Consider the following 14,102-nt stretch of genomic DNA (forward strand, 5'->3'; position numbering starts at 1 on the left):
TGGGTTAAAATACGAGTGTTAGCTCTAGCAGGCGCTAATCCAATCTTTTTTTTTTTTTTAAATCTTTATTGAACAAGTCAGCATACAATTCTCAGTAAACAGAAACGGCGCTAATCCAATCACCGAACGCGCACGGCCAGTCTCGACGTAAGGCCTTCTAGCTAGCCCTAGTACGCAGACGAGTCAGATCACTCGTGATCTGATTGGCTATTGAAACCTGACTGTGCCCGTTCACTTACAGCGCACAGGGGCCTGCTCTGTTTAATCTGAAGGCCCCGAGCAAGTTTAATTTACCTGGCAGCACAAGCTATCTGAAATATGATTGGTTAAAAACTCTACCATAATAAATAAGTTATTTATCGAGTGGCTTTCAATGTTATTTAAAATAACATTGAAAGCAACTCGACTAAGTGGAAATGATATGACGTAAAGAATACAGAGAATAATTTTGTTTACATATTTATGAAAATAAAATAACAAATTAATGTTCTTCTCAGAAAAATAAATTTACTTTTCTGATAATGTTTAGGCCAGCAGAGAAGGCCTTGCTGGCCCTGAGGGTCCGCCACTGTGTAAACTAAAGTGCAATCACATTCGTAAATGAATGGCTTCTGGTTTTTTAAATGTAAATTCCCTCATAACTTCTCCTCAGCTGCCGTTTAACCTGGCCGATCTTCGACCCACTTTTTTCCAGATTGTCGCTACGTTTCTCCATTTTCTGTTATCTCTTCTATTATTTTCTTCTCTTTTCTTTATTACCGCGATTTTTTTATTTTTCTTCTTCGTGCTATCGCTATTTTTATTTTTATTCTTGTGACAGGGGTTCACTTTGGCCTGGGCAGTCAAGTTCAGCGTTTGCTTCAAATGTATCTGGCGCGATCTAGCGTCATAAATGGGTATAATGTCTAGACCCCGAATATAAGACGACCCCCACTTTTTCAGTCTTATTTCAATGCAAAAAAACACCGTCTTATATTCGGGCCAATACGGTAGATTGTCAATAATTCAAATTTGAAGACACCTACTTCCCCAGCCATGCATGTGCAGTTAGCGGTCAGTACGGAGCCAGTCTTCTTATTCACACATACCCATGCATGATAACACTGAGACTTTTGTCCCTGTCTTTGACGAGGCAAGACATCGGCTTTCAGGAAACAAAAGTCACAGTTTTCAGCAGCTTGATGAAAAAGAACTGACTGAACATGACCACATACCACATGATTATAAGCAACAAGACTCTTGAAGGCTTTGAGAGTCTCGCGTGTGAAAACGCTAGGGGTATTTCTCAAATACAGGCAGTGGTGCGTGAGCGGACTCTGTTCACCGAAGAGTGCTTTTGCCTCCGAGATGCGCGCACATCTTCATGATGTCACTGTTGTTTGCAAACACTGAAACTGGTCTATACAGGAAAATATATACTTCACACACATTGGACACTACATTACCGTCATATGCACCCCCTCCCCCCACTGCCCTCATGTCCTCCCGCTTGTCTGTCTGCCTCCCTCTAATTTTTTATTGATTAAGATGATAGCCTGCGGTATGAATGAGTTTTTATACCAGTTTAATTTGCAGAGAAGTGTCCTATACCTCCTTCCTGAGTTTAGGAGCTCGAATTGGGAGTGTAGCACATGGGAAGGATTGTCTAAAATGTCGGCCTGTTAAATAACGGACTGCACATATATGTCCTGTCGAGCAGAGGGTGGGGGCTGCCCGATTACCTTCGCTGCTGTCTTAACCAAGCTGGTTATCTGAGTCTTGGATTTAACATTTAGGTTCCCAGACCAACTGGTTATTCCAAAGCGCAGGTCTGACTCAATGGTTGCTCCATAAAAGATCAACAGAATGCTTCTGCCGACTCCAAATATCCTCAGACGTCGCAAAAAATGAAGGTATTGATGGATCTTCGAACAGACATTTGATACATGCCAGTTAAGCCCACAACCCATATAAATCCCCATGTATTTGTAAGAGGAGGTCACCTGATGTTCGTGCCATTTATCGAGATGGGGCTATGGTTTCCAATTGATTTAGGGTCAAACACCATTTCGTCAGTTTTTTCCACATTTATGCTGAGATGGTGCTCATTTATTTTGTGCAATGAAACACTTTACTCCACGCCCCCAATTTTGCTGCTGTAGACTGCAAATTTCCCCAGTGTGGGACAAATAAAGTTATCTTATCTTATCTTATCTTATCTTATCTTATCTTATCTTATTACACCAGTCAACAAATATGTCAATCCCATCACAGTGGCTACTAATGCCAGAGTCCCTCGTGAGCAGACTAAGGATAGCTGTATCATCTGAAAATGTTATGACAAACTGATTTGGTTGAGAGCTAACTCACGCAGCCCTGTGAAGCCCCCGTGTTGCTCATGACCTCATCTGACAATATAGTGTTAAACCTCACACGCTGTGGTCTTTGGGATAAGAAGGAGTGGTACCACCTAATAAGAAATGGATTGACATTTGTTGGAGGCGTGCAAGCCGGGGGAGCGTGCTGTGGTGGACACGGCGGGATCCCTTCACCGTCCTCCGCTTCCCCCCCCAGGTCCTCCGCGTGTTCGTTTGATTCGGGCTGAGTTGAGGTGCGAAAATCAGAGGCTGGAAATGGAGAAGCTCTTGCAAGACGTTTTACTGAACGTTCAGGGCACAAGTGTGAAACAAACAAGTGTTGTGGTCAAGACACAAATGCGCTTCCAACAAATTCCCTACACGAATGTTATATCTTCTCAGCGGTGCGTATCTCCTTATGGGTATTATCTTTGCCTGTTATGGGCATCACCTTTTCGGTTTCGGTATGTCGGTTTGAGTGTCCTTGGTTTTTTGATTATTTTCATGCTCCGGTATTCCTGAAATCGTGTTCTCATAAAACATGATGATAGATGCTTTTACATTTCTCAGGAGTTATCTTAATGTTCTGGATGGAAAACTGCTGTAAGTGTAAAACTACAGTCTAGCCACCAAACGCGCCTACGTACTTGTGTGGTCTATGTTCACAAAAGGTGTTAACAGTATTTTCTGTTGCCAAGGCAGTTCCAATTAAAGTCACCTCATAAGGTTCAACTGGCGGTCATATTGCAAGGCTCAGAGTGAGGTTTATAGTCAAAGTCTGTCTGTCTGCGACACATATTTTTAAGCTAAACTTATAACATATATAAGTGTTTACTTCACATTCAACCGAACCAGCTTCTTCAGCAATATGTCTGGACGAATTGTATTAAAGGCTGAGCTAAAGTCCACAAATAGCAGTCTGGCATATGCCACGCTATTTCCCCTGCTGTGGAGAACACATGCTCACATGGCACAGATGAGGCCGGCGTACAGAGGAAGTCCTTTGCGAGGTGGGAGAGGTTTGGAAAAGAAGTGTGTTGGTCCTTCCAATACAACAGTGGGTCTTCATTGCGTGCAATTTTCCCCTCTGCCAGGTATCGCTGGACCTCAAATATAGCATCTGCTGTTGCACCTCTTCCCAGTCTCCCTACCTCATCATCCAGATACTGCCACAGGTCATCTAAAAAAAAACAAAACCGAACAAAATCGGCATTTAGAAAACTTTTAAAAAAAAAACTAATAATGATGAGTAACATGCCAGGTGTAGTTGCAGAGGTGCTTTTGTTGGGATATAATAGTTCTGTATGGCAGTCGACATTTCAGCTGCAATAAAATATGTGAATGTCAACTAAGAGTTACCTTGAAATGGATTTGAATTAGAATGGAACAAGACATAAATCTGAGAGGCACTTGGTGAGACAAGGAGATTTGAATAAATACCTTACTCTCCAAAAGGAGTTCAAAATGGTCCCACACGGCGGACAATTTGCGCTTCCCCGGGAGCTGCTCCATAATATGCACGTACTTCGACAAGCGAGCGAGGGTGAGGTCTGGCTTGTCTCGGCAGTTGGCATCGCGTCGCTAGACGCATTTCCTTTTAAACACAGTTTGGCGGGCTTTTGCGGCGTCGACTCCCCCCTGGACTGAGTCGACACACTTCATGTATTGGTCACGTGATCGTCTTGAAGCAGCACGCGCACTGACGCGGGGATTGCTCTGTGAGCTCGATGCGTGCGTCGACGCATCGGTGTTGCTGGAACCATCACTACTAACAGGATATCTATTGCAGGCAGAGAAATCCTGATGAGTCAGCTTGACACGACCTTATTCCTGAAGAACTCTAGCCAAGTCTCTGTTGCGATTAAAACGGTCGAACTGTTCTCAGCGGCCTCTGGACTCCACCTAAATCTGAACAAATGTGAACGCTTTCCTATCCGTGATCGGAACGAGACTTCGGTCTGCAACATGCCAATTAAAGAAAAGGTTATCTATCTGGGGATCACCATCATGAAAAATGAGGCCATGCGATGTACAGTGAACTTTGACCCAATTATTAACAAAAGTCAGGACGCACGAAATCAATTGGATCAAACAATTTTTGGGCAAACCCTCATATCTTTGGAACTTTTCACCTAACTATATATTTTCTCAACTAGGAGGTCTTTGTACTTTTATGTGACTACAAATAGAAAAAAATCCCTTGGTTTTTTCCAATTTCCACAAACAAATACTTGGTCTTTGATGTATAAACATAATTTTTCCCCTCATAAATGCTTTATTTGGAATCGCCGTTATGTCTTATCCAAGAATATATAATTATTTCTCCCTCACTGGTCCAGTAATAAAATAATCTTGGTCAGTCAATTAATCAATAATCAAGGTTTTCTTTTCATGACTCTGAATTTTTAAATAAATTTAACCTCCCTGTCACCCCAAAGGAATTTGCTCCAGTCATGGATGCGATTCCTTCTGGAATCTTGACCCTCTTGAAAGGGGTGAAAAGAACAACCTGCATACCAACCCTGGACCCCAAAATGACTGCTATTGGCATATCCTGGCTAACTTGATCAGTCAGAAGTAACAACCGTAACATACGCTCCCTGTTTCAAAAAGATATTTCGACCAACCCGAATAGTATTTCTTACTGGACTGTTTTTTTTTTTTTTTGATAATCTACACTGGGAAAAAAAAGTATGTCTCTTCCATACAAATATCTTCTAACTGATAAAATCTGATCCACTTATCCTCACAAGGGTCGTGGGGGGTGCTGGAGCCTATCCCAGCTGGCTTTGGGCAGTAGGCGTGGAACAGCCTGAACTGGTTGCTATCCAATATCTAAATATATTATCTTATATATTGCATTATGTTTTGTGGCGGCACAGTGGTCGACTGGTTAGCACATTGGACTTACAGTGCTGACGTGCCAGGGTCAATTCCGGCCCCAGCCTTCCAGTGTGGAGATTGCATGTTCTCCCGGTGACTGTATGGCTTTTCTTTGGGTACTGCGGTTTCCTCCCAGTTTCCAAAAACATGCGTTGCAGGTTAATGGAACATTCTAGATCAGGGGTGCCCATTACATCGATCGTGATCGACCGGTAGATCGTGGACTGCTCCCAAGTCGATTGCGAAGGGTGTGGAGGAGAAAAAAAACAACAACCTTTCTTGTGTCTTTGTGCATGTTAATATTATATTTGTTTGTCTTAATGTACACTGCACCCTAATCATCCGATCAGTCTCATTTTCACAAAAAGTATTTATCCAGGATCTTACCACTAGACTGGAAGAGTTAGCGAGGGCTTACGGCATGGAGATAAGTGCAGAGAAAAGCAAGATGCTGGTCAATAGCCACAATAAAACAACACCAACAAACATCACAATGAACGGGCAAACCCTGGTAGTGGTTCAGGACTTCAAATATCTTGGGTCCTTTGTGAGTGAGGATGGCAGCTCCACAAAGGAGATTAAAGCAAGAATAGGCATAGCAACATCAGCCATGACAAGACTGGCCAGAATTTGGAGCAGCAATACTATCAGCTTCACGGTGAAGGTCAGGCTGTACAAGTCACTGGTACTCTCCATCTTATTATACGGCTGTGAGAGCTGGACACTCACAGCAGACACAGAACGCAGGATTCAGTCCTTTGAGAACAAGAGCTACAGAAGGATGCTCCATATATCCTACAGAGAACACCGGACAAATGACTATGTCAGACAGCTAGTCACCACCCTCGCTGGAGAACAGGAGCCTGTACTCTCAACGGTAAAACGTCGCAAAATGGCCTGGTATGGCCACGTTACAAGGCATACCTCGCTATCCAAAACCATCCTACAGGGGACAGTGGAAGGGAAGCGGAGAAGAGACAGACAGAGAAAGTGATGGATGGACAACATCAAGGAATGGACTGACTGCAGCTTTCAGACCCTGCTACGAACAGCTATGGACCAAGAGTGCTGGAGATCCCTGACTGCCCAGTCGTCCACCATGGCACCCCTACAGCCTCTTAGGCCATGGGATGAGTGAGTGAGTGAGTGAGTGAGTGAGTGAGTGAGTGAGTGAGTGAGTGAGTGAGTGAGTGAGTGAGTGATTTGAAAAATAAAATAACGCAGGTAAATCTTTAACCTAAATCTTGGCGCGTGACCTGCATCACCGGAAGTTGTTAGCGGGCATCAGTCTGCAATGGTAGCTTGTGATCAGAGCTGTTGCGCTATATCCTTTATCGTTTTCATTATTCTCATTAAGAGTTTGTTTCGTGTACAATTCACCGAGAACACGGGCAAAGAACAGGAATCTAGAGGGCTGAGGGAAGCATTTTAAAGTGGAACGTGTGAGCTACGATAGTTAACAGGCTGCAAAAGTGTGTTGCATGCCTCCGTGTCAGGCTGTTGCTCATCATGGCATGCGTGTGTATGTGTGTGCGCGTGCGCGGTAACAGGTCACACGTTGGTTGATTGAAAAGTCGATCTTCGGTCCAAAAAGTTTGGGCACCCCTGCTCTAGATTGTCCCGCAGCTTGAATGTAAGCACGGATGGTTTTTCGTCCATGTGTGCCCTGCGATAGGGCTGGCAACCAGTTCAGGGCGTCCCCCGCCTACTGCCCAAAGACAGCTGGGATAGGCTCCAGAACGACCCGCGACCCCTGTGAGGATAAGACGGTCAGAAAATGGATGGAGGGATGAATGGATGATGTTTTGCCATTCACAGTCTTCATCTATGTGGGGACAAATGTTCATCTGTTATGTCTGCCTTGAGATTTTCGCTTGCTTCACGTGCTTCGATTTTCCATTGTTCATACAAGCAGTTGAGCTTTTTTCTTTTTTGTGACTTCCTCCTTTTGATAGGCAGCCATTTTTTTTTTTGGAACCTTGGGGCGAGCAGAGTGCCGAGCTTCAACTTCACTGGTTTAGACGTCACAATTGAGTTCAGCCAGCATTTTTTCTTTACTTTGATTGCTTGCTCTATATCCAGTCTTGCAGTTTGCCCTGCTTTTTTGGGCAGTACTTTCTAGTCTTTGTTTTACATTTGTTCACAGGAAATTTATTCATCAGTGTCCTTATCGGAAATGGCCGAAGGCTGAGTAACTTACATCGTTTAGCCAACACTGCCACCTGGTGTTACTTATAGGTCGGAGTTGGTCACGGTGGTGACGTGAAGCAGCAATGGAGGAGAGCAAACGGTCAAGGTCTGACTGTAGCGTCGGTTGAAATAATAAAGCTTTACAGGTAGTAGAAAGTTTCCTTTTTATTTCTTCGTTGCCGTATAAAACTCTCACACCGTAAGAGCTACAACATAAAACAGATATGACGCCATAAGTCGCACTTATCTACGTACATATAAAGGGCGATCAATGAAACATATTCGAATCACAAACACAAGTTTGTAGAAAGATAAACACAAATATTTACCTTGTCGCCACTTCAACCTGGCTCAGTACTTTTAAACTCTTAATTTTGTCGTCTACGAATCTGTTTCAGCTTTCCGAATAGTCTGATCTGCACTCTCAATTCACCCTTTCCTCAGTCGTTATCTCTTTCCGTTTTCCTCCCAAGAAAGACTTCCGCTTAACAAAAAATCAAAAATAAAGGTCGATGATTGCAGCAATTAACAATTACAATTAAGAGACAGACAGTCCTTTACATGCAATAATATCAAATACACGACTAAAAATACGCCTCACGTGAGCGTTTTTTATTTTCTTAATCTTGTAACTTTTGACTGTTTTCTTTTTTGTTTATGGGGACAGAAAATTTTTACAATGCATTCACAACGTTCACTGTTCAGAGCTGTTTCCACATTGCGTGTCATTCTTGTTCGTTCTGAAATCAGAAAGCTCCATTTGGCCACGCATGGCAAGCGCTGTACAAATACAGCGGGCCAATGTGTGTGTGACATCAGTGATGTCTTCACAGAAATAAAATCACAGGAGCTGACCAAGGTTGTGGTGACAGCAGTTTATTCCCTGTATGCTGACAGCAAAATGGGGATGAGTGTCATCTATGAGAGCAAATGGCATTCTTTCGATTGAAGGATGGTACAGCGTAAACATGAGCCATTTCCACGATGAACTTAAAAATCTTCTTCTTCTCCTTTCGGCACGTCCCTATTCAGGGGTCGCCACAGCGAGTCAGTAATTTCCATCCGCCCCTGTAAACCGTCCTACCAACTCGCATGGTCGTCTTGGCAAAAGTTTTATGCCGGATGCCATTCCTGACGCAACCCTCCCCATTTCTCCGGGCTTGGGACCGGCACTGGGGAACAGTGCACCCCCAGGGGAGGGCACTGCTCCCCAGCGGCTGGGTTCCACGATGAACTTAAAAATAATTGAACAAAACATGTCAAGCATTCATTTGACTAACTAAAACATCAAAATTACAACATAAAAAGAGGACCCTTCTCCTCCCTCCCCAACATACAGATACCTATCACCAGATGCCAATGCGCGCGCGCACACACACACACACACACACTTTAAAAAAAGCCATGGCAAGGCACAGAGAACCATGAGGAAAAGAGCACTCTATGGGAGCTAGCTGGCATGTCCATCAAATGAACCCCCCACCCCACCCAGAAAAAAATACAGTAAAATAGAGAAATATTCGCGGAATAAGAATATAGAAGTTCATGAAAAAGAGAAATATTCGCGGATAAAGAGTATAGAAGTTCGCGGGAAAAAAAAAGGTACCCTGGATCAGGTTCTTCTGCGTAAGAGGAGGTTCAAACATAAAAAAAAAAAAAAAAAAAAAAAAAAAAACCAAAAAAAAAAAAAACATTACAAAACCAAAAAAACCCCAAAAATTACTAAACCAGAAAATAAAATAAAAAATACAAAACCAGAAAATGGAAAAAAAATTACTAAATCAGAAAAAATAAACAAATATAGAGGGAGAGTTTATTAGGGAAAGTGAATGGTTCAATCTGAGACAAATACCAAACCATTCTGAACGAGTGTTATTGAGTGAACAAGTGAGAAATGCATATGACGTGTGTGTGTGTGGGGGGGGGGGGGTTGCCAGAAAAAGAACGAGCGAGTGAGAAAGAACGACTGACAGATTGGATGAGGAAGTGTTGTGAGGATGGATGGTTTCCTCCAATGTCTTCAACTGCATGTTTGGTGACATAGATGAAAGAAACAGAAAAGGCCTGTGCTATAAAAATGCAGATTTTCGAGTTGGAAGTGGAAAAAACAGATTGTCTACGAAAGGCAAAAAGGTGCGGAAGGATGTTAAGAAAGTTGTTAAAATGAAAGCAAGAGCAAGGATGATGGCAATAGGATATGCGTTAAAATTGTCAGAGAGGGAAGTGTTGGTCTGGTACCGCCAATGCCCAAAAGGCCCTCTGCGCCGTCATCTTACTCAGAGGAGAAACAACTTGCAACATTGTCTCCAATTGACCCATGCATGCCGTCACCTTGCCGTGAAATTAGGAAAGCGCTGAGTGAAGTTCAGGCTCCAATATTGAATGTAACTACAGGCCGACTTGAAGTAGATGTAGATGCTCAAACGTTTAACACTCACTCACAACAGACAACATCAAACATGAATGAAGTTGCAGAAACTTTGGCTGCTGGGGTGACCGCCGTCATGAGAGAATTAGAAGATAAATTAAAAAAAGTTCCAGACTTGAAGGTCAACCCATTCACACGTCTGACTCAGATAAGACTATACATGACAGAATTAAACAGACAAGACTATACATGACAGAATTAAACAGACACGAGAGGTTCCACAAAATATTAGAGATGAACATAAAAAAAATCGCCACTGAACATGAAGACAGAGCAAACACTGAGGCAGAAGAGCAGAATCATGCCCTTCGCGCTGAATGAGATGCTGCCCAACTGAAAATGGAACAGAAAGCTGCTCTCTATGCTGCACAACACGCAACTCGAGGTCCTTCAAATGAAGAGATGGACAACAGGTTCCACATTGCTCAATTACAGAATCAATTAAAAAAAATTTAAGTGTCATGTCCAGACGCTTTCAGATGCACACCCTGACCCCGCTTTGGACCAAACCAGAGGTCTTGCAGACCCAGAAGAATCTTCCGAAAATCCTTCTCTTCCTGCTTCTCGGCCTGCGACCTGTTTCCAAATCTTGCAGGCACCCGTGTTAACTCAAGTTGACCCATCCGCTGGTAACTCTGCTATGTTTTATAAACCTTTCTCTCCCACTGAAGTGAGTGCGTTGATGCAGAAACTTACGCCTATGCAATCCGGCGGTGTCAATTGGCTTCAAATAGTGCAGAGAGCGGTTACGGGACAAATGTTGACAGCAGGTGATATCCGCGTTCTCCTAACACAAGCATGTCCGCTTTCACAATTAAATACTTTGTTGCAAAACTCAGGCTTCTCTTCTCTACCCGACAATCAGGCCCTTACACGAGAAAATTACATGACCTTGTCCACAGCTTAAAATGCTTTGTTTCCCCTCCCTGAGTGTGTTATCTCAGATTTGGTGTTCACTCCCAAAGGAGATGAGGAGGCTGCAGCCTTTGTTGCCCGGGCCTTCACTGGTTACACTCTGAAAACAGGACACGCACCTACGGCCCCCGCCTTGCATTCGCAAGTGTTCCGAGCAGCCATTTTGATAGGCGTTTCCAAGTCTGTGATGCAGGCCATGGAAGCCAATCTCGACCTTCCTGGTGCTGAGCTTGACCGGTGGTTGTCACATCTTAAACATCATCTGAGGAGATGTGACGGGTCTCACAACTGTGACTGTCTTGAGCTCCTCGTTGCTGCCGCCTCAATAACACCAGACACGTGGAGGTGGCGTTTTCTTTCTTTTAATACTGCAAAACAGAATGGCAGGAGAGATCGATGAAGTCGCATTGGGCTCTCGGACATAATATGTGACTACCATGTCATCTCTCCCTTAACAAAACATCATCCATAACAAAACAAAATAAACAACAAAACCAAATACACAACATGGGTGATCGTATAGTAATTATGTTCAGAAAAAGAAGAAAAAGAACATAGTCACTATTATTTACGTCAGGGGTCCCCAACCGCCAGTCCGCGGACCGGTACCATTACATCCGTCTGTGTCACGCTTGACACAGTCAAGCCACGCTTCTCCATCACGTGACCGATTACTTCAAAACAAAACGCAGGAGCTCGCACAATGAGTAAAAAAAACTGCTGGAGATCGCAAATCACGGCGGCCTTAAAAGTATGTTCGAGACAACTGGATTAAAGTTATGGCTGAATACTCTGAGATCGCCACAATAGCAGTGTTGCTATTTCCGACATCCTACCTGTGTGAGGCGGGGGGTCTGCAGCAACTGCGACTAAAACAAATGCAGAAAATCAAGCTCGGTGCTGTGGTGAGTCGTCATTTTTATGCACTTTGAATTTGCGTTGCATCGTATTTTGAAGGCATTAAACATTGCCATAGCGATCGGAGTGGTGCGACCAGATTAGACGCTCCTTGTGTTTATTATATTTTGAAAACACCACAGTTTTCATGCAGCTCATACCATATTATTTCGTTGTATTATTTCCGCCACACCTTACATGTCCCTGAAAATATTGTCTGACAGAAACCGGTCCGTGGGGCAAAAAAGGTTGGGGGTCCCTGATTTACGTGATGTCTTTGAACACATCACATGCAGCCGAAACGGCTGCGCAACGTACAGTAATGGCGGCCGTGACGAACTGCGGACACACGCCAGTAACACCAACGGCCAAATGAAGAATGACACGAGCAACTTTATACAGTAAAACCGAAAGGAAACAAACATTACCTGCAACACAGTATAGCGGGAGGGATAGATGAAGTCGCATTGGGGTTTCGGTCTATGACAAAACAAAGCAACAGACAAGCACTCTTAACAGATAAAAACTTCCATTCGACAAAACGAAAGTTAAATGTAGCCGGGTCTTTGGAATGACTGGACTGAACACAAAATAATTTTTATCTCGGCTTTATTCCCGACTGAACAATATAACATTGTACAGCGTTAAGATGAAAGACTGAGATGTAAACTGAATTTTAAGAGTTCGAAAAAAAAGGGATCTAAGAGATCAAAGAAAATTATCTGACAGATTAAAGAAAACTACACAATAATAAACAACAGCAGTGTCCTGCTTGATCGGGAAAGAGAAATAAAAATACATTATTTCCAAGCCACAACATTTCATGAAACTTAAAAGTGCAGACCGACTAATCATTACAATCCAGTGTGTTGAGAGGACACACTTGACACTTTCCACGCAAAACGTGGAAAAACACAAATGATCTCTCCTCGAAAGAACATATAACACAGTTCATATAATTTCACAGTCAAAAAAAAAACCTATTTACATCTTGTAACGTTGCGAACACTTACGCTGTACAGCTGTTCACACGACTCACTAGCGGCAGATTTCAAACTCCAAACCACGATATTTTGCTCTACAAATAATAATAATAATAATAATAATACATTACATTTATAAGCGCCTTTCAAAACACTCAAGGACACTTTACAATCAAAACAAGAACAATAAAACCACAGATAAAATTATAAATAATAAAAGGAGAGATGAATACTATTCAAATAATTAATCACCCGTCCAAATATAACACCTAACATGCTTCATGGTAAAATAGCGACCAATTACCTGAATATCTCCAGGGTTAAACCGACGATTATGGGTGTATCAAGTTGGGACGAGCGGCATACACAGTTCAGTGACTACTGTATCTTCCTTCAGATGGATGTCCTGCTCCCCTCACTCCCTGGTCTAATTCTCACTCGCGCTGTATGTTCCCGCGTGTTTTTAGCAAGCCTGTTTTAAAGTGACAGTGCTACATTGGTTAAACAAGGCAGCCTTCACGACAAAAGTCTAAGTATGGTTCACCTGGTTCTATAAATAATAGAGCTGTCAGTGTAGCGCATTTTTATTGGCATTAATTTAAATGAATTTTAATGGGATTAAACTTTTTCTTGCGAGATTAACGCGGCAGACATCACAGCGGATGTTACGTTGCTCTATAAACAAACCAGAAACAAAACAACAAGCGCGCTGCACATGTCCACGCATGTTTGTTTTGCCAGCCACGGCAGCGCGAGACACCGAAAACGGATACCTTAAGAGTTTATGAATGAAGAGTTTACTTTTAAAAAGTTGCCAGATTGTTCCACTGACAAGACCAAAGTTACCTCTATGTTTTGCAGTCGTAAACTGAGCTATCATCATAGCACGTCGAGTCTGAAATACCACTGAATGGCCAGGCACACAGCTGACGTGAGTACTCCGCCCCCTGGTCTCAGACAGCTATGGATAATTTCAAAGCGAAGAAAATGGATAACACGACGAAGAACATATTTGCTGAAGCCATAGCTAAATGTATGGCTACTGCATGCAAGCCTGTCAACATTGTCCACAGCTCGACTCAAGCTGAAACTGACGCGATTGTTACTTGTTTGGAACTATTTTGTGTGGAAGGTTACAGTGTTCCGTGGCCATATAAATAAAGCGGGTGGAGCTTCTCTGTGTTCGTCTGACAGCGACGGTGCGCTGAGGCACCTCGAGAGTTCAGCGGTGCAGTGGTAGCGACCTAGCGAAAACACTGAAAATAAAACGTCTCCAGTGTTGTCATATAACCAAGTATAGGCATCCGAAATACACCTACACAAAACCGTAGAGAGACTTCCGAGCAAGAAGGGCCAACAGAATCAACATCGCCTGACTGCTGTGTTCAAAGCAAACTTGAGAAAAACGAAGTATGCAACCATGGCTTAACCTCCTGAGACCTGGCGTCCACATGTGTGGACATGACGTTT

General features: G+C 43.1%; 1 long non-coding RNA gene across 1 annotated transcript in view; it reads right to left on the bottom strand.

Annotated features, from left to right (window-relative positions):
• LOC109521974 (uncharacterized) overlaps positions 1-12,956 on the bottom strand; it is a 14,642-nt gene extending 1,686 nt beyond the window's left edge. Inside the window, exons 1-2 of the long non-coding RNA XR_002169470.1 lie at positions 12,885-12,956; positions 11,517-11,518 (exon numbers count right to left, since the gene is read on the bottom strand). This is a non-coding gene — a long non-coding RNA (uncharacterized LOC109521974). The remainder of the gene's footprint in view (positions 1-11,516; positions 11,519-12,884) is intronic.
• Positions 12,957-14,102: the final 1,146 nt, after the last annotated feature.

The sequence above is a fragment of the Hippocampus comes genome, unplaced genomic scaffold (assembly GCF_001891065.2).
Source record: "Hippocampus comes isolate QL1 unplaced genomic scaffold, H_comes_QL1_v1.1 scaffold325, whole genome shotgun sequence".
Taxonomy (NCBI): Eukaryota; Metazoa; Chordata; class Actinopteri; order Syngnathiformes; family Syngnathidae; genus Hippocampus; species Hippocampus comes.